The 25,716-nt window shown below is 37.7% G+C and overlaps 1 protein-coding gene across 4 annotated transcripts in view; it reads left to right on the forward strand.

Moving 5' to 3' along the window:
• SOCS5 (suppressor of cytokine signaling 5) overlaps nucleotides 1–25,716 on the forward strand; it is a 65,689-nt gene that overhangs the window by 30,116 nt on the left and 9,857 nt on the right. Inside the window, exon 1 of one of the 4 annotated variants that reach the window (XM_084900721.1) lies at nucleotides 1,444–1,615. The exons of 1 other annotated variant lie outside the window; for it this stretch is intronic. The gene's annotated coding sequence lies outside the window, so the exon portion shown is untranslated. Of the gene's footprint in view, nucleotides 1–1,443; nucleotides 1,616–1,731; nucleotides 1,950–11,691; nucleotides 11,771–25,716 lie in introns of those variants that run through there. 2 more of the 4 variants (XM_084900724.1, XM_084900722.1) reach the window with 2 other exon arrangements.

Genomic DNA, 25,716 nt, shown 5'->3' on the forward strand with positions numbered 1-25,716 from the left:
GAAGATGTCCAGAAGCACATCTAAGGTATACCCAGCCATCAAAATGATTACATCACCTACTGTGCAACAGAATGGTTGTGTACTTACTACTGAGGAGAGGGCTAGGGATCAGATGCTGGACTCAAAGAGCCAACAGAGAACAGATTTGGATTCGCTGAAGACAAATACAAACCTGAAGCTGTAGTTTCAGGGGAATTATAGTTTCTGGGAAACTGGGTCAGGTATGCATCTGGGTGGCGAAAAGTTTCAAGAAGGATGTAGTCTACAGCAGTGTTTTTCAACCTTTTTTGGGCAAAGGCACACTTGTTTCATGAAAAAAATCACGAGGCACACCACCATTAGAAAATGTTAAAAAATTTAACTCTGTGCCTATATTGACTATATATAAAGTAATTCTCTTGAATAGGAATCAAATAAACACAAAGAATTTTATAATTACTTTATTATGAAATATTAAGTAAACAAAATAGTGAAAAATTATAAAATTCTTGTCTTGTCTGCACCTACGGCACACCAGGCAACATCTGTGCCGCGGAACAGCGGTTGAAAAACGCTGGTCTACAGAATACACTGCAGTGGAGATCCAGTAAGAACTAAAAAGCGACCCTTACTCTTGGATGCATGGGTGTCGCTGGCAGCTTTAAGAAGAGCGCTTTCAGTGGCCTCAAAGGGAGTAGAATTGGGCTGTACTTGGAGCGTGAACTGGAAGCTCCATAGGGTCTCATAGGCAAGTGGTTTTTTCCCCCTTGGAGATGGGGTGTGTGAGTTAGGTAGTAGTTTGTTTTGTGTTTGGAGGCGTTGGAATCCAATCATGGGCTTACCTAACACATTCGTTGGTGAATGACGCCAGGTTTCTAGAAGGCCAGCGGAAAGAGTCCTGGCCGCGTCACAAGGCCTCAACGTTGAAGCATCTGCCCTTTCAGCCATTTCTAGAGCGGGCGCCCTTCCCTACAAAGGTGAAGGCAAAAAAAGTGGGAGACAAATACCCCTCCATCGGATTTGTGAGTCATGTTTGGGACAGCTGGGAGCAGGGATGGCAATACTTGAATCAAGTGCCCAGTTTCCCGCAGATCTTGCGATGTAGTAATGACGAGGCTCTAACGCTGGAAGAAGCTCGGAGGAGGCTCATTCACATTTTCATTGTCCATTCATCATTTCTTTCCTTTCCTTTTCCTGAACGGAGTTGAAACCTGGGCAACGCTTTCTTCCTTCTCCCACCTCACGTTGACCTTCCGCCCCCGAACCCCCCCCTGGGGCCCTCCTCCGACCACGTGACCACCGTCCGTTTCCCCCTTAAGTCGCTACCTTCGACCGCACCCCTCGAGCCGCAGCCCGCTTAGCCCCGCCCCTCTAGCTCACGTGACCCACTCTCTCCTACCTGACTGGCTCCGCCCTCCCCCCCCCCTCGGGCCCGACCCGACCGCCGCCGTAGCGACTGCCCGACTCCAAAATGGCAGCCGCGCACTGCGCGCACCCGAGTGGCCGGACCTCCGGGCCTCCCGGGCCGCCCCCCTCTTCTCGCTCCCGGCCCCCCTCCTCCGGCCTTCGCCTACAGGCCTCCGGATTGGCCGCTGGGAATCCCGCCCCTCCGGAGCCCCGCCTGCTATTGGCCACGGTAGGCTGCCCTTCCGAGAGGCGTGCCCCCGCCGCCCCCCACCCCGGGAGGTATTTTCCATTCCGAGGGGGGTGGGGGAGAGGGTGTCAAGGGGGAGGCGGCCGGGAAAGGGGGCGGGGGCCTGGCGGGGGCATCCGGCGGAGCTGGTGTCCCCGAGCTCTGTCCGGAGGGAGGGAGGGAGGGAGGGAGACTGCGCTCGATCGGGCAGGCGGAGGGGACCGGACCGCGGGCGGGCGGGCGGGCGGACTCGCCCTCTCGGTGACTGCGCCGCCCGGGCCCATCCTGCCTTGGCCGCAGGTGCCCCTGGATGAGGCCGCCCCGCGCGCCCCGACCGGTGAGTGTCCCCGCGGCCCGCGATCAGCACGGCCGGCACCCGGTCCCCGGCCGCTGTTCCCGTCCTGTAGACCCGGTGCCCGCGCCCGGCGCAGTCCGCCTCTGGCTGGCGCTTCCAGCACCCCGGGCGGAGGCAGCGCAGTGAGTGCCGCTGGCCGGGAAGGAGACCGCGGGCGCGGGACAGCGAGCCCAGGGCAGACCGCGCCGCGCGTAGTGGGAGCTTGCGCTTAGTAGGCTCTCGATGCATTTCTGTGCAATTGTTTTCTGGTTTGGAGAAACGTGAGGTGTCTTAAGGGGAACAGGGTCCCTCCCCGGGGTCTAGTAGGAGCACGTTCGGGATCCAGGTCGAGGTGGATGGGGGCGAGGCTACCGGAGATGGTGGGGCAATGCGGGCGCTGCAGGGAAGGAGGCGCCCGCCCACTTACTTAGGGATCGAAGGCTCGGACCGGAGTGAGGGGTCCTCAAGGTCGAAGCAAAGGGGTCCACTGGGAGAGAGGAGCAACTGGGACGCTTGATGTGGAGGTGACTGGAGCACCTCCGGGTTTATAACGCGAGGTGGAAAGGGATGCGCTGGCGGGTGCAGGAAGACTTCTCTGCCACTGCTTGGGGGTCCTGAGGTTCTTGGGTGCTGGGATTTGGGTATTCAGGTAGCTGAAGCGGAGTGACTTTCCAGAGAGGGGGTTGCATTTTAAAGAAGGATGCTAAGAAACAATTTAAGCACACATCTTGTCATGGCTCAAGTTGGAAGGCTGGGCGATTGGAGTCTCGAGGTGATTTTGACATTTTCTGTTGGCATTCCCACTCAAAGCCGGCTGGCAGCTAGACCTTTTCCGTTATCCTTTCATTTTAAATGCATGTAGGTACTTGATGGTGCTTTACAGTTACTAGTTTTGCTGGAGAGTCTCGAGGCTGCACCTTGGAATTCTTGTAGCAGCCGCTCCAGCTGCTGACGATCCTTTCTTCGGGTCTCTTCATCTATAGCAGTGGCTCCGTTCCTACCAAGTTGACGTTTAGATTGGACTGTATTGTTCAGTTTGCTACTGGTTTTTATTCTGGAACATTAATACATAATTCGCATGCTTTCTTTTCCCTTGCTTTTAATTGTTTCTTTACAAGGTCATGCAAGATTGAACCACAAATTCTATAGAAGTTTTAAGATATTTTAACTTGGTGTTGAATTGGGAAGATGTTGGTAACTTAGCAGCCTAAGAAACCAATACTAAAATCAGGTTGAGGTTTCTAACAGTTGGGGATCTTGATGTCAGGTGCTTAGTTTAATTTTAAGAATCGTGCGTTTGCGTAACATTCTTAAGAATGGATTAGGAACATAGAAAATGCATTTCAGGGTTAGGCAGTGAGTGGCAGTTCACAGAATCCAGCTCTCTGGCAGCCCATAGAGGCACTTCCTGTCTCTGAGAAGCAGCAGCTAAGAATTGCGCAGCTAAATCTTTTAATCTTTTAAATATTTCCTTATCCCATATGTTATCTTACTAATTTCTCATAATTTATAAAATCTAAGTTTTTTTTTAAGGGTGTACTTAAAGAGATTTGATAAAATTTTGTAGATCAGATTTTGCCTTTCAATGCAATTCATTGGTTAGAGAAAATTTGCAAAAAAGTTAATATGTTCAGTTGGCATCTCTTTAGTTCTTGAATAATTAATGGATAATTACATTTTTTCCCCTCCCTATTGTCCTTGAATTTTACTGTTTGTCCTTAAGGAGAATGTACTGGCACACAAAACAGTAGCCTAAAATACTGAAACCTAACACCTCTTAACATTATAATAGCTTCTACATTTTTCACCTTGAGATTCATCTGTAGCAAACCAGTGATTTTAGAAAGCTGTTCCCTTGTTTATAATGGGCTGTTTTCTCCATTTGTAGAACTAAGGGACAATAATGCAGTAATAACTAAACAATGAGAATGGGAAGCTTGGGAAAAGATGTGTGTATGAGTCACATTTCTTCTAGAGCTGGAATTGCAGACCATGGAGATGATTATTTTGCAGATCAGGAAACCTAGGCCCAGAATAGTGTGAGGGACAAATTGCTAGTTAGTGATGGACAGATCTCTGGACTGTAGTCTAGGGTTTTTCTATTTTATCACATTTACAGTGTTTATTTTATTCTATTTTTACCATTGAGGCATTTTATTTGCACATATGTATTATACCTATAGGAAAAGAATCCCAGGATTTGCCCTCCTGTGTGTTTTTGTTTTCATGGTCCATCATGCCCGCTGAGGTTGGCAGCACAGTGAAACGAAACTGACAGGTTGTTCTTCCATTTTGCTAGATCTGTGAGTTGCACATCAAATCTGGACTGATCACTCCATACTTATTTAACCTATGTGGTTTACAACAATTTTCCCAGCTCTGTGATCATCGGTGATTTCAGATTCACCAATGTAACCGTGCTTCATCATCACAGTTAGAGACCGGACAATGACTTTGGAGCAGAGCCTAATACGAACCTGGAGTTTGCCTCTCTTTTTGGCATTGTTGATACTCTTTAGAGCATCAGCCAGTACATTCATGTGCCTCATTATGGTGGTACAGAAAGATGGCAGAAAAGCATAGTGTTTAAACTAAAACATTCTAGTGCCAACCATCAATGACTTTTGAATTGTTTGTGATGTTATTCCCTTGTAAAGATGAAAAGTTGAGTTGACAGATTTTTTTCTCTCATTTTTAACACCTTTACTGAGGTGTAATTAACAAACAGTAAACTTCACACGTTAAAATATACAATTATGAAACCATCAGCACAGTCAAGATAATGAACATATTCATCACCTCCTAAAATGTCAGGTCTCTGTAATCCTTCTCTTCTGCCCCTCCCCCATTCCTGGGCAACCTTTTCTGTCACTGTGAACTACTTGGGATTTTCTAGACTTCTATATAAATCAACTAGAGGCCTGGTACACGAAATTTGTGCACTGGGGTGGGGGGAGGTGTCTCTCAGCCCAGCCTGCATCCTCTCCAATCTAGGACCCCTAAGGGATGCCCGGTAGTCGGACATCCCTCTCACAATCCAGGACTGCTGGCTCCCACCCGCTTGCCTGCCTGCCTGATTGGCCCTAGCCGCTTCTACCTGCTAGCCTGATCACCCTCTAACCACTCCCTTGCCAGCCTGATTGACACCTAACTGCTCCCCTGCCAGCCCAATTGCCCCTAACTGCCCTCCCTCCTTCCCCCGCCCCTGCAGGCCTGGCTACCCCCAACTGCTCTCCAGGATGAGAGAGAAACATCCATCAGCTGCCTCCTGCACACCCCCTACCGGGGATGTGCCCACCTTCAAGTTACATGCCCTTGTAACATTTTGTTCTTTTTAAATTTGCTGTAACCCAGGTCTAATTAGTATCATGAGCATGTGGTTTATCAAATGTATTTTGTGGTGACAGTGGTAGATTTCTTTTGAATATGTATTGTTTCTGCCTTAGGAGGTTCTATGGCTTTTACAGTAGCTTTTCTTATGATTATAGTAGATTGATCTTAATTCTCAAGCATCTTTATCGTCTTTCCTTGACTCTCAAGCAAATTTGTGGTCTTTCCTTCTCACAACATTTCAACTTCCTGTAGCAACATGCAACTTTTCACCACCTGTAACATATGAGCTTATTTTTCATGCTTCTTTTAAAATATTAATTTCAATTATTTTAAGTGTATGTCACATAATATTTTTAATTCCTCTTATTTTTAGAGTTTATTAAATTGAGTTTATTTTACAACTTAGATATAATATTAAAATCAAAAATAAGGATTAGCTCAAAAGCCTATTCATTATGATTGTAGTAGGTTCTTGCTATATTGTTTTAGATCTCAGGCAGGCATTCTGTTGATAGTACTTCATATGATAAATACATGGATCATCCCTTTAGTCTGAAGTAATGCTAGCAAGACTAAAAGAGTTACATAGAGCCATCAAAAGTTTCCAGAGTTGTATTAACTTTTAACTGATACAAAGTTTTAATATATGAGAGTGACCTTCTTTTGATTAACTATTATAAAGATTATGAAGTTATTACAACTTATTGTACATTTTTTGGACTCATTACATGCCTTTAGGAATTTTATAGAATTTAGACAAACAGATACTTTGTTCCATCTATCATATAATCTAATTATATGAATACAATATTTAGTTAAATATGGTTTCAAAAGACATTAGCAATACCATGTTATAATAAAATACAACTCTTGCTCAATTTTTCACTAAGTTGACATTTTCTTTATATATTTTAAAACAGTATGGCATTGTGAATCGCCTGGTACCCATATTTAAAATTCATGGGGATGTGGACTCGGTAGATATGGACCATGCAAATTACTTTTTTAGCTTCATTGTAGATGTTAGAGAATGACAGGGGAAATGCAAATCATTTGCCTTGCCTAACTTAAAAATTCTTTACTGGTTTAGCCAACTATCCTACTTTTAAGGGGGGGAAGGGCTTTTGAATTTGATTAAAGCAGAAGTAACCTTGAAGGGTAATTGGCTAAACTGCTGAGTCAGGATAATGTTAGGTAAATTTACATCTGAGTGCTTTAACTGAGAATTAGTTGCAAAAGCTTATAGTAAGAAGAAAACTGCAAGAGGAGAAACAAGGGAAGGGAGGTGTTAAAGGTGAAAGAAAGGAAATGGGTAGATATGAAGAAAATTTGTACCTGGGAATCAAAAGTCTGTCACTGAAAATTTTTAATATTAATTTATTGTAAGGAAGAAGCTCAACAGTTGTTGAAACATTTAATCACTTTTCCACTTAGTCTATACTGACCATGTTAATAGATAATCTAACTGAGAGTTGGCTGTATTATCTGATTGTTCAGCTAATGGCTTAAAATAGTATAAGGTACTCATAAAAACAAAATAAACTATACTGAGTTGCTATTTATTCTAGATTATTAAAAAGAAAAGGCATAGTGTGTCTAAGGAAAAGAGTGAAGTTTGATCTGCTGAAATGAGTGCAAAAAAAAAAAATTAGTAAGTCAGATTAGAACCAAGGTGAATTGGGAACAAATTGTGAGTAGTTTTATAATATATGCCATAGTAGGAATTTGGATTTTATTTTGTTTTATAGGTAGGGAAGTGACACAAATAGTTTGGTAGTTTAGAAAACTGATTATAGCAGTAATAAAGAGAATAGTCTGGAGGAACAGAGATTGGAGACATTTATTCATCAAGTAAAACATATGGCAAGCTGAGTGAATGTGGCAGCCCCTGGCCTCTGGTAGGTAGATTAGTGTCAAGGATGTCATTTAAGGCTCTGCCCCAGTTCAGGAAAGAGATAATGCTGGTCCGAATTAAGGAATTTGTAGTGGGGATAGAAACAAGAGCACTGATTTCAGAGATATTTAGGAGTTTGTCTTCGAGACTGCGTTAGTGTTTGGAGATGGTAGAGAAAGTTGAGAATGAGTGTAAGGTTTCTGACTTGGCAGTAGAATAATATGTACAAGTTTGAGAGAGGGGGGGAATATTGAGTTTGCTTTCAGATAACTCATTATGCTTTTTAGTTTAATGTGATCAAGATATCAGTTGGAAATATTCTAGCTCAGGAGCATGATCAAGTTTATAGATATGATTTGGAAGGCATAGTTTAAAATTGAAAGTTATGATATTAGATGAGTAGTTCCTAAGTAATAATGTATGCAGAACAAAGAGTACTGGCACTTAGTTTGATTTTTAATTTTTGCCCACCTCCAGTCAAACCTCTACCCCCTAACATTATAAAAAATACATAGAAATATTTGCTGTCAGAATATTTGAATGCCCTTGAAACTGTGCTGCATCCTGTCTGATCACCTGTACAACACAGAGAATTCATAGACGAACAACACACTTACTTATTCCTCTCCTAAAGTCTCTTTTTAGAATCCTGTTTGCTTCCTTGGGCAAGTGAGCAAGTCTGAACAACATTGAAGCCTAAAGGCTTTTTTCACCTTCTTTAAAATCTAATCCAGGAGCAGCCACAATCAACTGTCTCTTAACTCTCTCTTCTACCCCTCCATCCATATAGAGTTTAAGCTTCTGGCAACTAGAATTCCAGGTAGAAAAGTAAAAACAGCACAAGAGAATGGACCTTGAAAAGGACTGTCATATTTTTAATTCACTGAGCCCAAAGGGTCTACTCTATAACCAGGGGATGGAGTTAGTGAGTCATTATTAGAGATGTCCAAATTCAGTAAAATAAATACATATATTAGGAGCAAGATCTTCAAGTGCTGAGAGAATTAGGAAAAAATCTGAGGTTTCACACTTAGTGGAAAAGATGAGTTTTTGGTTCAGTCTTAAAGGAGGTAGAAAGACAGGTCTATGCAGGGAAGAGTAAAATAACACTATTAAAGAGATGGGGAAAACAGTACCAAGAAAGTGGGACATTAAAGAAGAAAAAGAAAGGGAACTGGTGAACAGGATTTTTATCTAAAATGCACAGTATGAGTTGGGATTAATGAGAAATTAGGGTAGTTAGATGATTAAAGACTAAAATTTGGAATTGGAATTCCTTGAAGCACATAAGTAGAAAATTGAACATGAACAGGGGAATAGTGTAACATGATTTAAATGGCAATTAAGCACTTACTGGAAGATAACAACTGTTACATATAGTTTATAGTGTATATGGCATTGATTAATTTATAAGTTTCCCAAATCCCTTATATTTTCTCTTTTTGTTTTCTTAAATACTTCCATAACAATTGTTTTCAGACTCTCTTGGGCATAAAACTTTTATGAAACTCTTGTTTAAAATGTAGATTCATCCATGTTACATGTAATTGTAGTTACTTCTTTCTAGTCGCTGACCAGTATTCAATTGTATGGACATACTGTAATTTGTTTATTATTATTGCAGAAAAGGTTTTCAATTGTTATGACTAAAACTGCTATGAACATTTTTATACACAGCTTTTTTGTGACACATGTATTGTGGATGAATACCTAGATATGGAATTGCTGTGTTTTAGAATATGTGTATGTTTAACATTATGAGGAACTGATGACAAATTTGAAGGTGGGCTTACCATTTTACATTTCTACCAGCAGTGAGTGTTCCTTTATTCTTTCTTTTATGGGAGGGTTTGGGTACAATTGCTGTTCTTCCTTAGGAGTTTGATAGAATTTACCAATGAAGCCACCTGGGCCTGCAGTTTTCTTTGTGGCAAGAGTCTTAATTAAGGATTCAATTTTTTAAAAAATGGATATAAGACTACTCAGATCTTCTATTTCTTTTTATCCTTGTTTTGGTAATTTATACCTTTTGAGTAATCTGCCCATTTTATCTTAACTTGTCAAATTTATCAGCTTGAAAATAAATTACATATGTTATAAAACAGTTTTCCTTTTTATGTTGGTAGGATCTATGTGGATGCTCCCTCTTTCATTCTGATATTGGATTCATTTTCTTCTCCCTCCCCCCCATTAATTAGTCTAATTAGGGGTTATCAATTTTGTCAATCCTTTTAAAAAATCAACTTTTGGTTCTTTCGATTGTTTTCTGTGGTTTTTCTGTTTTTTGTTTCATGATTTGAGCTCTTCCTTTAATTTTTTCCTTCATCCTTATTTTGAGTTTAATTTACTCTACTTTTTCTAATTTTTTAAGGTGAAAGCTTAGTTCATTGATTTTAAAATTCATTTTTTAAAAAATATCAACATTTAAAGCTATACATTTTCATTAGCATTTCATTCAAAATATTTTCTAATGTCTCTTGTAATTTTTTTTTTTTTTTTTTTTTTTACCCATGGATTGTTCCAGAGTATTGTCAAATAATTTTCAAATACTTGGGATTTTCCTCGTATCTTTTAGTTACTGTGTTTTCATTTAATGCTATTTTAGTCAGAGAACATACTCTTTTTTTTAAATTTATCTTTATTGTTGAAAGTATACAGATGTTCCCTTTTTTCCTCCCCTCATCTCACTCCCACACCCAACCCCAGGCCTTCACCAAACTTTTGTTGGTGTTCATTGGTTATGCACATAAATTCTTTAGTTAATCTCTCCCCACACACTTCTCCCCTCCCCCTTCCTTCTGAGATTCAGTCTATTGCATGCTTCCATGTCTCTGGATCTATTTCTGATAACATATTCTTAATACAACATTTAATATTTTTTACATTTTCTACAATAAACATGTATTCATTCGTGTGTGCGCACACACATACACACACACCCCCAAAAACAAAAAACAAACAAACAAAAAAAAAACCTACTTTAGTTTTAAAAATTCTGGTAAAATTAATGATTGGGAGGATAAGGGAAGAATGATTTAAGTGATTTTAGTTTTTCTCATCTTAACCATGCCTCTTTTCCATTTTTGCATACATTTTAACTTGATCTTTATCAGTATAGACTGAGACATTTATTCTTACACTATATGTGTAATATATATTCTAAACTTTTCCTAAACTAAGGCAGTGTCCATGTTTCATCGTTTAAAAGTGCAGGTTTCTATAAAATAATTCTTTGTATAATTAAAGATATTTACTATTACTTTCTTTCCTTTTTTCTTTTTTTAGAATTTTTTAAAAATATGTTCTTATTGATTTTTAGAGAGAGAGGAAGGGAGAAGGATAGAGAAATAGAAACATCCATGAGAAAGGAACATCATAGATTGGCTGCCTCCTGCAGGCCCCTACTGGGGATTCAGCCTGCACAGTGGGCTTGTGTCCTAACTACCCTGTTTCCCCTAAAATAAGACATCCTCCGAAAATAAGACCTAGGGCATGGAAAGATAAGACATCCCCTAAAAATAAGACCTAGCGCAACTTTGGGAGAAAAAATATAAGAACTGTCTTATTTTCAGGGAAACAGGGTAGGAATTGAACCAGCAACCTCTTGGTTCCTGGTCTGTGACCATCTGGGCCATGGGGTCCAGAGTATTTTTTAAAGACGTTTTGTTTTCCTTTCTCAGCCACTGGTACTGTCCACCTCCTTGCAGATACGGATGTTCTTATGTTAAAAAGAAGAATGGAAATCATTGTTTTTAGTTTTCTTAATAAAAGATTATATTTGCTGTCTCTATCCAGGGCATCTTAGGGATATGGACCTGATACTCATCAAGAACTCACTCTGGTGGCTCAGCTTCACATTTTCTGCTATATATAGAACATGTTAGCAATCCAGTAGAGAAAGTTAATATTCAAAAGAAGAGACAAAACAATGGTATGGTTAATGAGCAAAGAAATAGATATCTCCTTCAGGGAGGTGCCATTCATAGTAGACCTCAAAGAATGACCTTAATTTGAATCGTCTGGTGTCTGTTCCTTAGCAATTGTAGATCTAGAAACTCAGTTTTATGAGGGGAACTGGTTTCATGCTAAGCAAATTACTGAAGACTCATGTGGAAAACAAAGCTAATTTCTCGTTACGTTAAGATATAATATCCAGTCATGATGGTTTGATAGTCCACATCTTCACTATAGGACTATATCTATCAAAGATATATGAACAGTTGGGTCTACTGATGAGAGTGTTTTCCTAAAGGCTTAAGACAGTGACACATTCTGTGATTATCTTATTTTTAGACTTTGTAAAATATTATGTAGCTGTGGGACATTTTCTTAAACTCGTGAGCCTCAATTTTCTCATCATGACAATTATGATAATAACTAGCCGAGTCATAGGATTGTTGTGAGAACTAAATAAGGTAATCCATTTAAAGTTACGAGGACAACATCTAGCACATAGTTGTCATTCAGTAACTGTTAAGATGATTTGTTTTTTTCTACTTCTGGGTGTTAGGTCTGGAAGTTAAGAAGGGCAACTCTTGACCTTTTCTTGCTGCCTGCAGACATTACTGGGAACTCTACTGCACTTGGTGTTCTAGAGGTACCGGTACTAAGAGTATTTGATTTACAAGAATATTGTTCTGAGTCATAAGAATTAACTCAGTCTAGCGAAGAACTGTGATGAATCTTTACATAGGTTATGTTTTACTGTGAGATCTAGCCATTTTAATATTTTTAGACTAAAGTAAGAACTGTTCTTTTATAAAGAATTCATTAGTGTTCACATTTCTTATTTGGCATTTCTAAAAACAGTTTGATATTTCTTGTAGAACAAACAATTAAAGTCCAGATAACAAATTTTATAAGCTGTTTTACTCATAGCTGACACTTAGTAAGGTTTATGTTCTATGGATAATATTTCTAATTTTTATATTAATAGATCACGATGTTCTAAAGGACCTGATTGATTCCCTTTCTTTCAGATAAGCTTACTAAGACCCAAAGAACCAGCCTGAAACTAAGCCAGACAGCTGATGCATCATAGGGGGTTCCTGGGACTGTGAGGTGCCAGCGCAGCTGGGCCCGGGACAGTGAGGCCCTTGATATAAGAGTTTGTGCTCTGGAGGAGGCAAGGAGAGCAGCCAACTCCTTCTTTTGGGTGTCAGCATCCTTTCTTTCACATGGTTGTGAAAAGATGGAATTGAATTCAAATAGTGAGCTTGCCATAAGCCTGAGTTTTCAGAATCCCTTCTAGAAGGAGCCCATGCCTGCCCCTTCTTCCTTGTATTTCTTAGAGCATCGTTTATTTATTTATTTAATATATTTTATTGATTTTTTTTTTACCGAGAGGAAGGGAGAGGTATAGAGAGTTAGAAACATCAATGAGAGAGAAACATCGATCAGCTGCCTCCTGCACACCCCCTACTGGGGATGTGCCCACAACCAGGGTACATGCTCTTGACCGGAATCGAAACCCGGCACCCTTCAGTCCGCAGGCCAATGCTCTATCCACTGAACCAAACCGGTTTCAGCTTACCCAAGAGGTTTTAATGGCAGAGCTGAGACAGGCCTCTAGACTCCAATACATTCTCCTTTTCTCTGTATTCCAGTGTCTCTCTGCATCAGATGAAATTATTTTCTCTTCTGAGTTACCAGAATGTTTTGATGTCTGTTTAGATGTTATTCTCTAATTGTTGTACATAATCATTTCTTATTTACAGTTCTGGTGTCTGTCTTATGAGTCTGTATTGTCTCTTCAGCTAAGTCTTTGAGGACCTGTACCATTTTGATCTCTTTTGTATGACCCTTAGGGCTTGGAATATTTAAGTATTCAATAATTAACTTGTTTAGCAGTAGATAAATATTTGTTGTCAAATTTTCATTGCCCCAAGCTTTACATATTAACATACTTTCAGCTGTTGAAAGAGCTGGATTTGCTACTTACAGCTCATATCCCCAGAAGATTAAAGATTGAAAAGTTATAAAAATGCTGTTGTCCTTTAAAAGAAATTGATTGTTTCTACAGATAACTTACATTTATTGTTTAGAAACTAGGACACAGTTAGGGATGGTGAGGTTGGTTACTTATCTAAATAAATTACTTTGGTCATATGGTTGTGTTTTATTCAAACTCACAATCTAAGATCTAACTTTTATGGCAGCTACCCCAAAATACATATAGTTATAGAAAACACTGTCTCGAATTATAATCCTTTGTGTGTTATCTTCCCAGTGTCTAGTTTAGTGGACTAGTTTATTTTTTGGGACACACACACACAAAAAGAAATATTTTATACCTGCTTAGGATGGTTTGCAGAGTGGTGCAATTATAACCAGTCTTAGTACTTGGTCCCAGTCAGCATTATCCACCGCCCTAGTTTTATTGAGGTATAATTGACAAATAAAAAAAAATTTGTATATATTTAAGATATACAACATAATGATTTGATACACATATACATTGTGAAATGATTACAACTATCAAGCTAATTTACATAGTCATCACTTCACATAGTTATACCCCCCCTTTTTTTGTGAGAACATTGAAGATCAATTCTTAGCAATTTTCAAGTATATAATGCAGTACATTAACTATAGTTAATGCCATATATTAGGACCCCAGAAATTATTCATCTTATAATTGGAAGTTTGTACCCCTTGACCAATATCTCCCCATTCCCCCTCCCAATCCCTAAAGAAATGAAAACTTGTATTCACAGAAAAACTTGTACATAAATGTTTTAACAATTCTATTCATAATTGCCCCAAACTGGAAATAATCCAAGTGTCTTTCAACAGGTGACTAGATAAATAAATTGTAGTGCAGTTCATCAATGGAATACTATTGAGCAAAAAAATGAATGAATTATTGACACATGCAACAACTTGGATGAGTTTCAAAAGCATTATGCTGAGTAAAAGAAGCCAGTCTCAAAAGGTTACTTACTGTATGATTCCATTTATGTAACATCTGTGGTTGTCAGGGGTTAAAACAGGATAGTTAGGGGTTAGGGATATGACACAAAGGGATAGTATAAGGGACTTCTGTTTTGTACCACTTTTTTTCACTTCCTGCCTTATTTTGGGTTATTTGAGCAGTTTTTATTTTTATTTATTATTATTTGTTAATATATTTTTATTGATTTTGTACAGAGAGGAAAGGAAAGAGATAGAGAGTTAGAAACATCCATGAGAGAGAGTCACCAATCAGCTGCCTCTTGCACACCCCCTACTGGGGATATGCCCACAACCAAGGTACATGCCCTTGACCGGAATCGAACCCGGGACCTTTCAGTCCCCAAGCTGACGCTCTATCCATTGAGCCAAACCGGTTTTGGCTTTGAACAGTTTTTAGTATTCCATTTTAATTTATCTATTGTGTGGTGTTTTTTTTTTTTTTTACTATATCTCATACTAGTGTCTGTGTGTATGGTTGCTTAGGGATTATAATATACATATTTAAATTTTCATACTCTACTTAGAATAAATATTTTTTCACTTGAGTGGGATGTAGAAGACCTATCACTATTTATGTCTCTTTACCCTCCTCTTTTTTATTTTATTTTCTTATATATTATTTCTACATATACAGAAAACTCCATCAGACATTATAGTTTTTGCTTTTAACTGCCCAAACATTCAAGAAGAGAAAAATAATTTATTATATTTACTCAGATGGTTATCATTCTTTTGTTCTTTCTTCATTACTAATGTTACATTTTTTCCCTTGGCATGATTTTCCTTCTGTCATTTAGTAATTCTTTTAGAGTATATCTGCTGGCCATGAATTCTCTTAATTTTACCTTCACCTGAGAGTGTCTTTATTTTGACTTAATTTCTGAAGAATATATTCACTGGATATAGAAATTCTGTGTTGACAGTTCTTTTCTTTAAGTCTTAAAAATATGCCATTTCTTTCTGCATTTCATGGTTTCTGATGAGAAATTTAGATCCGTTCAAATTGCTGTTACCCTATAAATAGTATATTGTGTGTGTGTGTGTGTGTGTGTGTGTGTGTGTGTGTGTGTCTGCTTTCCAAGTTTTTCTTTGTCTTGAGTTTTTATCAGTTTGATTATGATGTGTCTGGGCTTGGGTTTCTTGGGGGTTTGTTCTTTTTTGGTCCTCTGAGCTTCTCAAATTTGTATATATAATATGTTGTGCTTTTACCAAGTTTGAAAACTTTAAAAGTCATTATTTTCTTAAATACTTTTGTGCATTGCACTCTTCCACTCTTCTTTTAGGATGCCAATAACAACAATAGTAGACCTTTGTTATCCCAAATGTTCTTCAGGCTCTTTTCATATTTTATTCTATTTGATGTTCAAACGAGATAATTTCTATCAATCAGTCTTCAAGTTCACTGACTCCCTTTTATCATCTCCATTTTGCTTATTGAGACTTGAAGTGAATTATTGTATTTTTCACTTTTCAAATTTCCATTGGTTCTTTTCCTTCGCTGAGTCTTTCTATTCATTTCAAGAATGTTTGCCCTTCTTGAAGCATTTTTGGTAATAACTGCTTTAATATCTTCATCAGGTAATTCCAACATTGCGTCATCTCAATGTTGATGTCTATTTATTGTCTCCTATAATTTGGGATAAATGATGTATTCACAGAGGCCATAGACCCTTCTCAATAATTTTGTCTCTGATACTTCTATGAGGTAATAATTGCTGCCTATTTTTATTTTTTTGATTGGGCATGCATGGGTTGTTTTTAAAACTATAAGTATACAAAAATAATACGATATTACAAAAAAATAAAAGAATACTACCTGCTTGAATAAAAATTAAAACAAACGTAAGGAGCACTGATTTTTTTTCCCCCTCACTCATATTTTTAACTCTTCTTTGATAGGAAAAGGTATTTGATCATCAAATACCAGGTTCCTATTATAGCTAGATGCTGTTCAGCTATGACAGCCACTCGTAAAAGGATACAGTGGGTGCAGGCAGATAATAAAAATAAAATGTATTATAATCAGATGCTCATAGTTGCCCTGTAATTCATTGACCTCAGTTTTCTTTAAACAGCTGGCATTCCAATCTTTATCTCAGCCAGACATTGCCAAACTATATGGATGCTTTTCTTTTCTCTGTTGTCCAGATTCCTCTCCCTTAACTATTGTGAGAGTCCTAATCTTTTCTTTCTGCCAGGTATTATATATTTCTTCTAGTCCTCAGCAGGTACAGAAATACTAGTGTGCCTTTCTCTTATAGAACTAAGTTTCTCTCCATTACCATACCCTAATCCATACTGCTTTGTTTTCTGAGGAGGCATTTGGATCTTCTAAAATATGCAGAGGATCATCTGAATTCATAGTCCTTTAATACTGGAGGCCTGATGCACGAAGTTCGTGCAAGAGTAGGGCTTCCTTCCCTCGGCTGCCAGCACCAGCTTCCCTCTGGCACCTGGGGCCTGAGCTTCCCTGCAGCTGCCAGCAGGCACCCAGGACCCAGCTTCCCTCACCTCCCCGGCTTCGTATGGGGAGGGGACATCTGGTATAATTAGCACGTTATGCTTTTGGTATTATAGATGACCAAGTATAGGAGTAAAAGCATCTTTTTCAGCATGGCATGGACGAATACTCTTTAAGTCTGTTTCTCCAGCTTTCAGGTTGCTTTTTCTTTTACTTCATTCCACCTACCTTAAACATCAGTCATCTGAACTATTCCTCATCCTTAGGAAAGTCAGCCTCTTTCCTGCGTCTGTGCCTTTACATTACCTGCCTGAAACTGAAATGCCTTTCTCCACTCGGCAAGCAACTATTCATTCTTCAAAACCTTGCTCAACATCACCTTTTCTGTGAAGCCTTCCCTGACCCCCTGCATTCGTTAGAATTATGTACAGTGACAAGTAACTGAACCACCAAAATAACAATGAACCTAAAAACAAGAGAGAATTTATTTTTCTCCTATAAAAATATGTAATTTGCAGTGTAAGGCTGAAATGATAGCTCTTCACAAAATCACTAAGAAAGTAGTTTCCAGCTAACTGCTTCAGAATCTCATATCTCACAGACCTTTGTCCTCCTGGTCTAAAGTTGAGGTATCTTTGTTTTAAGCAGCTTGAGTATGAAGGAACAAAAAAGAAAGGTCTTATGCAAGCTCTCTCTTAAAGTTTCCCTAAAGCTCCCACATGACATTCCTGCTTGCATCTCATTGGCTTGAACGAAGACTGAATAATGTCTTTATTCGTGGCAGCTGTGTGCTAGCTAATTATATTATTATTAGAGGCCCAGTCCACAGATTCATGCATCAGGTGGGTCCCTCAGCCTGGCCTGTTCCCTCCTGCAATCCCTGCAGACTTGGCCTAAACTGGCAGTCCGACATCCCCTGAGAAATGTAGCAGTGTGCAAAGCAGCCGGTGGCCAGGGAAGAGCCCGAGCTGGAGCCAGGCACAACTCAGCTGCCACTTAACCCAGCCTCGCTCTGTCTGCCACCACTGCTGCCACCACCACTGCTTGGTAGGCTGCCCCGGAGGCAGGAGAGGCTCCCGCTGCTGCAGCTGCACTCCCTCACCATGAACCCGACCTCTAGCTGATCAGTGCTCCCGCTGTGGGAGTGCACTGACCACCAGGGGGCAGCTCATGTGTTGAGCATCTGCTCCTTGATGGTCAGTGCATTGTCTTAGCAACCAGTTGAGAGATCTACTGGTCATAATGGTCGCTTAGGCTTTTATATATATAGATGGAAGAAAGGAAGAACAAGTAGGGGGTACAACTAGCAGTGTGTCACACTTACCCAGCTAGAGGAGTTGCTTTGTGCTTTGAGTTCCCATCAGGCCTCTAATTAATTAGCATTTAGGTTGTATAATAATTAGTTTGTCTTGTCTACTAGATTATGTACTTCTCAGAGATTATGATATTCTTTCTTTTTTTTAATTTATTTCTAGCAGCTTACATAAAGTTTAGTACCTAGTCTGTGCTCATAAAGTTTTGAGTGAATGGATAAAGACATTCAAGAAAATTATAGTGAAATTATCAGAGACATAAGGCAATATTTAAGTACTCCTGTGAGCAAGAGTAATTGCATAAGTAGACACTGATTTCTTAGAGAGAAGTGGATACTTCAGTAATAGAGAGCATAGCTTCTTTTCAAAATTGATCAACCACACAGAGAGAACACAAAAGGTTGTGTTTACTTAAAAGGTTGTATATTCTTCTCTGTTTTATTACCTTTTCATGGTGATAAAATATACATGAATGATAATATTTTTACGTATACCTTTCTGTGGCATTAAAGTACATTCACATTGTTGTGCACTAATTACTACCAACCATCACCAGAGCTTTTTTCTCTTTCCCACTAAAACTCTGTACCCATTAAACACTAACTCCCCATTTCCTCCTGCCCCCAGCCTCTGGCAACCATCATTCTACTTTCTGTCTATGAATTTGACTATTCCAGGAACTTCATGTAAGAGGAATAAGACAATATTTGTCCTTTTGTGATTGGCTTATTTCAGGTAGCATAATATCATCAAGGTTCATCCATGATGCAGCAGGTATCAAATTTTTTTTTTTCTTTTTTAAAAAAAATTATTTTTTTTATTTATTTTAGAAGAAGGGAGGGAGAGAGGGAAAAAGAAAAGAGAGGGGGAGGGGAAACATCAATGTGATAGAGAAACATCTATTGGTGGAGTAAGGAAAATTAGACCCATTCCTATCACCTGACCTCTTTCGTTATCAAATAATAATTATTGAATGTTAGATTGCCTAGTAAACTCTGAGTTTTTGGCCTCCATCCCACTAAACATATTATCCAAATTAGCAATCAAATTCTTTTACTAAAATTCTCTGACCAAGCTTTCAAATAATTACTTACATAGAATACATGCCCAGAGGTTTAAATAGAATTTCATAGACACTTTTCCATTGCAGCTAATTGTTTAATCCATTTGGCAGAATGAGTCATACTTCACTAGCCAGCTCACAGACCAGCTGTTGATTTAGTTATCTGAGCCAAGACCCAAGTACCAGAATAGAATAGAGCACCTTGGCCTTGACACCTTTTTGTCTTTTCCTAAAAAATCTGATGTAAAGTTTTTCATTTCTCCCCTAGGTGTACTGTTACAGAGATAAAATTGACATGCCTGAAATGATCTGAGAAGAAAACAACGAATTGTAGCATTAATAATAAACCCTTTTAGAGAAATTAGAACTTGATGTAGACATTAAAAATAGAATTGAATGGTGAAGGACAGAGTAGTGGTGGAGGTGTTTCAGAGTAAGGAGAATTAAGTTTGGTTAAAATGGGGCCTAATTATGGATGTCAGTCAGTGAAAGTCAGGCACAAGATGTGTGCAACTGTTGAATGTTGCTGAAAGGAAATGTCTGGTAGTGGTATGAGTATAAGAAGAGAGGAGAGACTGAGGTGTTGTAGGAATCTAGGAAAGTAGCAATAGAAATCTGGACAAGGTTGCTGGCAGTAAAAGTGCAGAGCAAAGGTAAATTTGAGAGCCATTTTGGAAAAGAAATTGTCAACTTGGTAACATTAAATATAATGGTGTTGCCCAGCCAGAGTGGATGACATCGTCTCAAAAACCGTAAGGTCACTGGTTCAATTCCTAGTCAGAGGGCGTGCAGGAGGCAGCTGATTCATGTTTCTCCCATTGATGTTTCTCCCTTCCCCTTCCTCTCTTTCTAAAAGCAATAAAAACCATATTTAAAAATGATAATGGTGTTAAGTGGAAAAATATAAAATTTTTCTAAGAAATTCCACAGAAACATGGTTCTGATGGTATCCCAATTTGGGAGAAATCTTAAGTTAATTTTAGACATAATGAATTTGAGGGGCGATGAGGAATAACCAAATTGAGACATTTTTTATAGCCCATTAGTGGACTCAAAGTGGGTGGAATATAAGGACTGCAAATGTGCTTCCCATAAAAATCCAGGTGTGCTCAAGGAGGTAACAGTTGGTTCTAGAAAATACCTGATTATAACTGTAAAGATAAGAACATACATTCTTATTATATATATATATATATATATATATATATATATATATATATTCTTAAAATCAAATTAAAAATTCCCCTTTAGTTTCATTTCAATTGAAAGGACTAGGTTACTTAAATAGATGAAAAATATAAATTACATCCAGAAAACTGAAGTTCTCTCATGCTATTAAGTAAGAAAGTGGAATCCAAATTGCCTTATATGGCTAGTACAATGCAGAACAGGGAAAAACTTACATTCTTTCATTTAAAAACAACAACAACAAAAAAAAACATTTGAATAGAAATTGTGGCAGAAAAATGTCATATAAAGGATACTCATGTTCTTGAATAATGTAAGTTAAGTTACTGAATTAACTACTTAATATGTAGTTTAACCTCATAAGATTTAAAGTAAATCTACCACTATGTAATTGAATGTTTTATGGGTCATTTTTAGTGGAACATTTAGTTATATCTGCTGTGCCAAATGTTTATGGCTTTCTCTCTCAGACTGGTTCTCTGTGAATGTACCAGCCATATAGAGTCAAGTAGAAAAAACTTGGCATAGGACTATTTCTCTTATAATTAGATTTGAAATTTTGTTAAAATATAATATGTAACAGTAATGATAAAGGTAATATAATGAAAGAAATAATAGTCTAGTGTAGAGATAGACTATTATTTGGATTTTACTGAAGATACCTAAAGATTGTTAAGTAGCCCTTTCCTAGAACTAATACCTACAACAAATACTGCTTTCTGCTTTTTTTTTTTTAATCTCTATGTATACTTTTTGTTGTTCTTTATTTCCCATGATGAAATCTAACATATACAGAACAGTGTGTAAAATATATATAAAGGTACAGTTTAGTGGATAATTATAAGGCATTCACCACCCAAATTAAGAAATAGAACATTGCCAGTCTTCCATACTTGTGCTATGTGCCCTTACCAGTCAAACCCTACATGTCTCTATCCTGTCCATTCCCCATAAGTAGCCATATTCTTGCATTTTTCCTTCTCTCAAAAGTTTACATCCTTAAAGATGTAGTTTACATCTTGTATACACACATATACAGACATATGGATCTATATCAATATATAGTCTTTTATGTCTTGCTTATTTTTGTGCCACTCATTCATTTGTGTATAACATTTCATTTCTCTAATCTATTGTACACATACTATCCTACTATATGAATATAACATAATTTGTGTATTCTGTTCTGTTTCATAATATTGAAAAACTCAGCTATGACCATTATTGTATATTTTTCTTGGTGTGCATGGGTATCAGTATCTCAAGGTCTAAACTTATGAGTGGAATTACTGGATCATAATAAATTTTTATTTTTCATTTACAGCATAATACCAAACTGTTTGCTAAAGTAGTTATACCAACAGAATATGAGCATTCCTGTTGTTTTACATTCTCATCATCACTTGGTATTGACAAACTTAAATATTTGGACAAGAGAATTGTATCTCTTTTGGTTTTATTAAGAAAGATGACCCCCTTTTTTAAATTTGGATTTCTTCTTGTGATGTGCCTATTAAAGCCTTTACCCATTTTTTTAACTTGATTATCTGGTCTGTTCTTACTAATTTTTAGGAATTCTTTATATTTTCTGGATATCAGTCTTTTAGCCTCTTAATCAATATTGCGTGTTGAGAATTTTGTTTCCTATCCTGGGTTTTTGATAACTAGAGTAGTTCCTAATTTTAATGTAATATAATTTATCATCTTTTCCCCTTATAGATCATACTTTTTAAATATTCCAGTAGAGATTTGTCCTAGGTACTTGAATACATTCAAGTTCACAGTCTCCTTAAGTGGTAAAACTGGAGTTCAGCCTCCTCTCCACTCTGTCCCATGGACTGTCTCAATATGCTTATGCCATAAGCCCGTGATCGGCAAACTGCAGCTCATGAGCCACATGGGGCTCTTTGGCCCCTTGAGTGTGGCTCTTCCATAAAATATCACAGCCTGGGCGAGTCTATTTTGAAAAAGTGGCATTAGAAGAAGTTTAAGTATAAAAAATTTGGCTCTCAAAAGAAATTTCAATTGTTGTACTGTTGATATTTGGTTCTGTTGACTAATGAGTTTGCCGACCGCTGCCCTAAGCAAAGCACAGGCAGTGTATCCGCTTAAGAATGGGATTTTTGAGGCCTGGAGCACCTTGAACAGGAGTTCAACCAGCAGGCAGACCAGCCAACCACCCATGTCCCCTCTCCTTGGCCAGGCAGGTCAGACCCCACCCATGCACAAATTCATGCACCGGGCCTCTAATATACACACTGAGTGGCCACATTATTATACATTCAAAGATCATAATAATCTGGTCACTCAGTGTATATAATAACACTGTGACTCTTAATTTGATTTTATATCCTCTTTCTTTTGTCTTCTTTTTAAAAATGGACTACTATATTTTTCTTAATATGCAGAAAGAAATATAAGAACTTCTTGAACTTTATTCCTTGAATTAAGCATATGGCTTCAAGCACATTCTTAACTGATGATGTGGTTAAAAGTAGTATTTGAGGAAAGAAATAGAACTTCGTCATATAGATCCATTAGTTATAAAAATATCAGAACATTTCTGAGTGGTATACAAGTTCTACACAAAAAATGATTTTCATAATAAGTAAGCATAATGTATAGACACCAAAATATTCGCAGTAGGCGGTGAATATAGTTTTTACTCTGGACTCTTGGTCAGAGTATTGTTTCATACATTATAATAAAATTAAACAAGCCAGGCCTGGTTGGTGTATTTAGTGGTTAAAGCCTCAGCCTTCACACTAAACTGTCAAGGGTTCAATTCCTGTCAAGATCACATACCTGGGTTGCAGATTCAATCCCTGGCCCTAGTTGGGGTGCATGCAGGAGACAACCAATCAATGTGTCTCTCTCACATCAATGTTTCCCCTCTCTATGGGAAAACTCAGCTATGGAAAAACTCAGCTATGACCAAGTTTTATTGACAGACAGTTATGCTTATTCACTTACATATTATCTGTGTACATTCAGGCTATAATGGCAAAGTTCAGTAGTTTCCACATGCATGCCCACAGAGCCTAAGATATTTACTTACTATATGGACTATATGGCCCTTTTCAGAAAAAGTTTGCTGACCTCTGTATTACATTAGAAAACCAGTTTAGCTTAATAATTTTTTCTGGTGGTTTGTTTGTTTGTTTTAAATTTTGCCTACTTTAGGGTAACCTTCTACTCTAAAATAAGTGCCAAATTCAAGAGTAAGAGTGTTTTGATAAATATTGCCAAATTATCGTATAGGAAAAAATTGCAAAATATGAATATACTATTTTTTAAATAGTTTGTAACTTTTAGTTTTGAATTCCTTTTTTACCTAAGAGTTATGAGAACTTTTTATTTTCCTGGTGGCTTTTTTGTATAATACTGGGTTATTAATTCCCATTGTGGTCAAAAGGTGGCCTACATAGTTTTTTAAATTTTATTATGCAATGTATCATGTACAGGAACAAGTTTATAAAATGTAAGTGCAGTTTAAAGAATAGTTAATAAGTAAAAACCATGTCCCCATTACTATAAGAAATAAAAAATCATTTGTGTTCTCAAAGCTTCCTGAGTGCCTCTTCCTAATTCCATATCCCTCCCCCAAATAGGTGGCCATTTTCTTGCTTTTTATATTTTTATTATTTATGTATGTATTCCTAAACACTATATTTTGGGGTTTGCCAGTGTAAAAGGTAAATGAATTAATAATGTATATATCATCTGTATGATTTATTTCTCTAAGCACTATGTTTTTAAGATTCATGTGTATAGATGCAAGTAACTGTACTTTATCATCCCTGCTGTTTAGTAATCCATTATATGAACATACATTGAGGGACTAATGAGGCTTTACTTAAATATCTCAATGACAGTCTCAACTGTAACGTTTTCTAAAGTGAATTTATTAACTCTCGCCAACCCCTTACTTGCCAAAACTACTCTATTGTGTTTCCTATCTCAGAAATAACAGAATAGCTTCTCTATCCACCTATTTTCACAAGTCAGAAACTTGTTTTTGTTTTTCTATATTTTTAAAAATTGATTTTAGAGAGAGAGATGAAGGGGAAAGGATAGAGAGATAGAAACATCAATGACAGAGAAACATCGATTGGCTTGCCCCTCCTCTACTAAGGATCAAGCCCAAAACCCAGGCATGTGCCCTGATTGGGAATCATCCAGTGACCATGGGTTGATGCTCAACTACTAAGCCACACCAGTCGGGCTTGACATTCATTTTTTATACCTCTCTCTTCTTTATTACCTATTATCAATCACTTATTAATCCTGTAGATTTAACTTCTAAACATTTCAAATCCATCTCATGGTACACATAAACTAGTTACTAAAATTCCGTGGCACATCAAAAAATATATTTTTTGTTGATCTGACAAAAAAATAGGTATAGTTTTGATTCACACCAGAGGGCTACTATTGTATTGGCAATTGTCACTTTTTTATTTGACAATCTAAGGGAAAAGAGGACAGTGCCCCTGACTAAATAGTCAGGTATTGCATATTTTGAAAATTCCTGTGGCACACCAGTTGAAAATCATTGTCTAAATGATTATATATAAATTACATATAAATGTTATGTATATTCCAATAGTAGAACTCTAAGGTTGAATTATATCAACATTTATTACCCACAAAACTAATTTTTTATATGGTTAAACATAACATTGAGTAACAGTATAAGAGATTCTAGTAAATAGGCATCCAGTTTTATTTTTCTAAAAATTATTGAAATACCACCAAAATATCAATCAAAAGTTGAAACTCTTAAACTATCTCCTATACTCTGAATTTGACACAGAAATACTTTCCTCAATCATGTGTCCCAATTTTTGTTACTGAAACTAAAGGACTTTCTGTTGGGAAGGTATTATCATGACTAAGTAGTCTAGATAGACTAAACCACATGTGTCAAACACAAGGCCCGCGGGCCAAATCCAGCCCGCCAGGCCTTGCAATGTGGCCCGCACCACGCTGTCATCACTGCACTCCGCTGTCAGTTTATGACATTGTCAGTTTATGACTGTTCAGTAAACCATTCGGCCCGCGATTTAGGCTGGATTTTAGATTTTGGCCCCTTCTCTGATTGAGTTCGACACCCCTAGACTAAACAGTAGATGAAGGATTTGAGTTGAATTGTGGCATGCCATGTAGTCTTAAAACTTACTGAATTAATTTATTTCTAATAAAGTGTGGTTTGAGTCCTATTAAAATGAACTCCTGGAAACTTTTAATTATTTTGTTTTGTGGGAATTTTGTAATAGATACAACTTGGCATTAAGATAGATATTTTGTTTTATGGGAATTTTGTAATAGATACAACTTGGCATTAAGATAGATATTTTGTTTTGTGGGGATTTTGTAATAGATACAACTTGCCATTGACTGCAGTCTTTAATATTTTATGTAAATTTTTCTAGTAATGAAATTTGACCTATAATTTTCCATAATTCTGGTTTAAAGCTTATCCTGTTAAATGTCATTTTTCAACAAATGCTGTTGTTAAAAATGGCATTATAAAACCAGTTTTAAATTCTGATTATCCTTTG

Source organism: Pipistrellus hanaki (genome assembly GCF_964339955.1).
Source record: "Pipistrellus hanaki genome assembly, chromosome: 12".
Classification (NCBI taxonomy): Eukaryota; Metazoa; Chordata; class Mammalia; order Chiroptera; family Vespertilionidae; genus Pipistrellus; species Pipistrellus hanaki.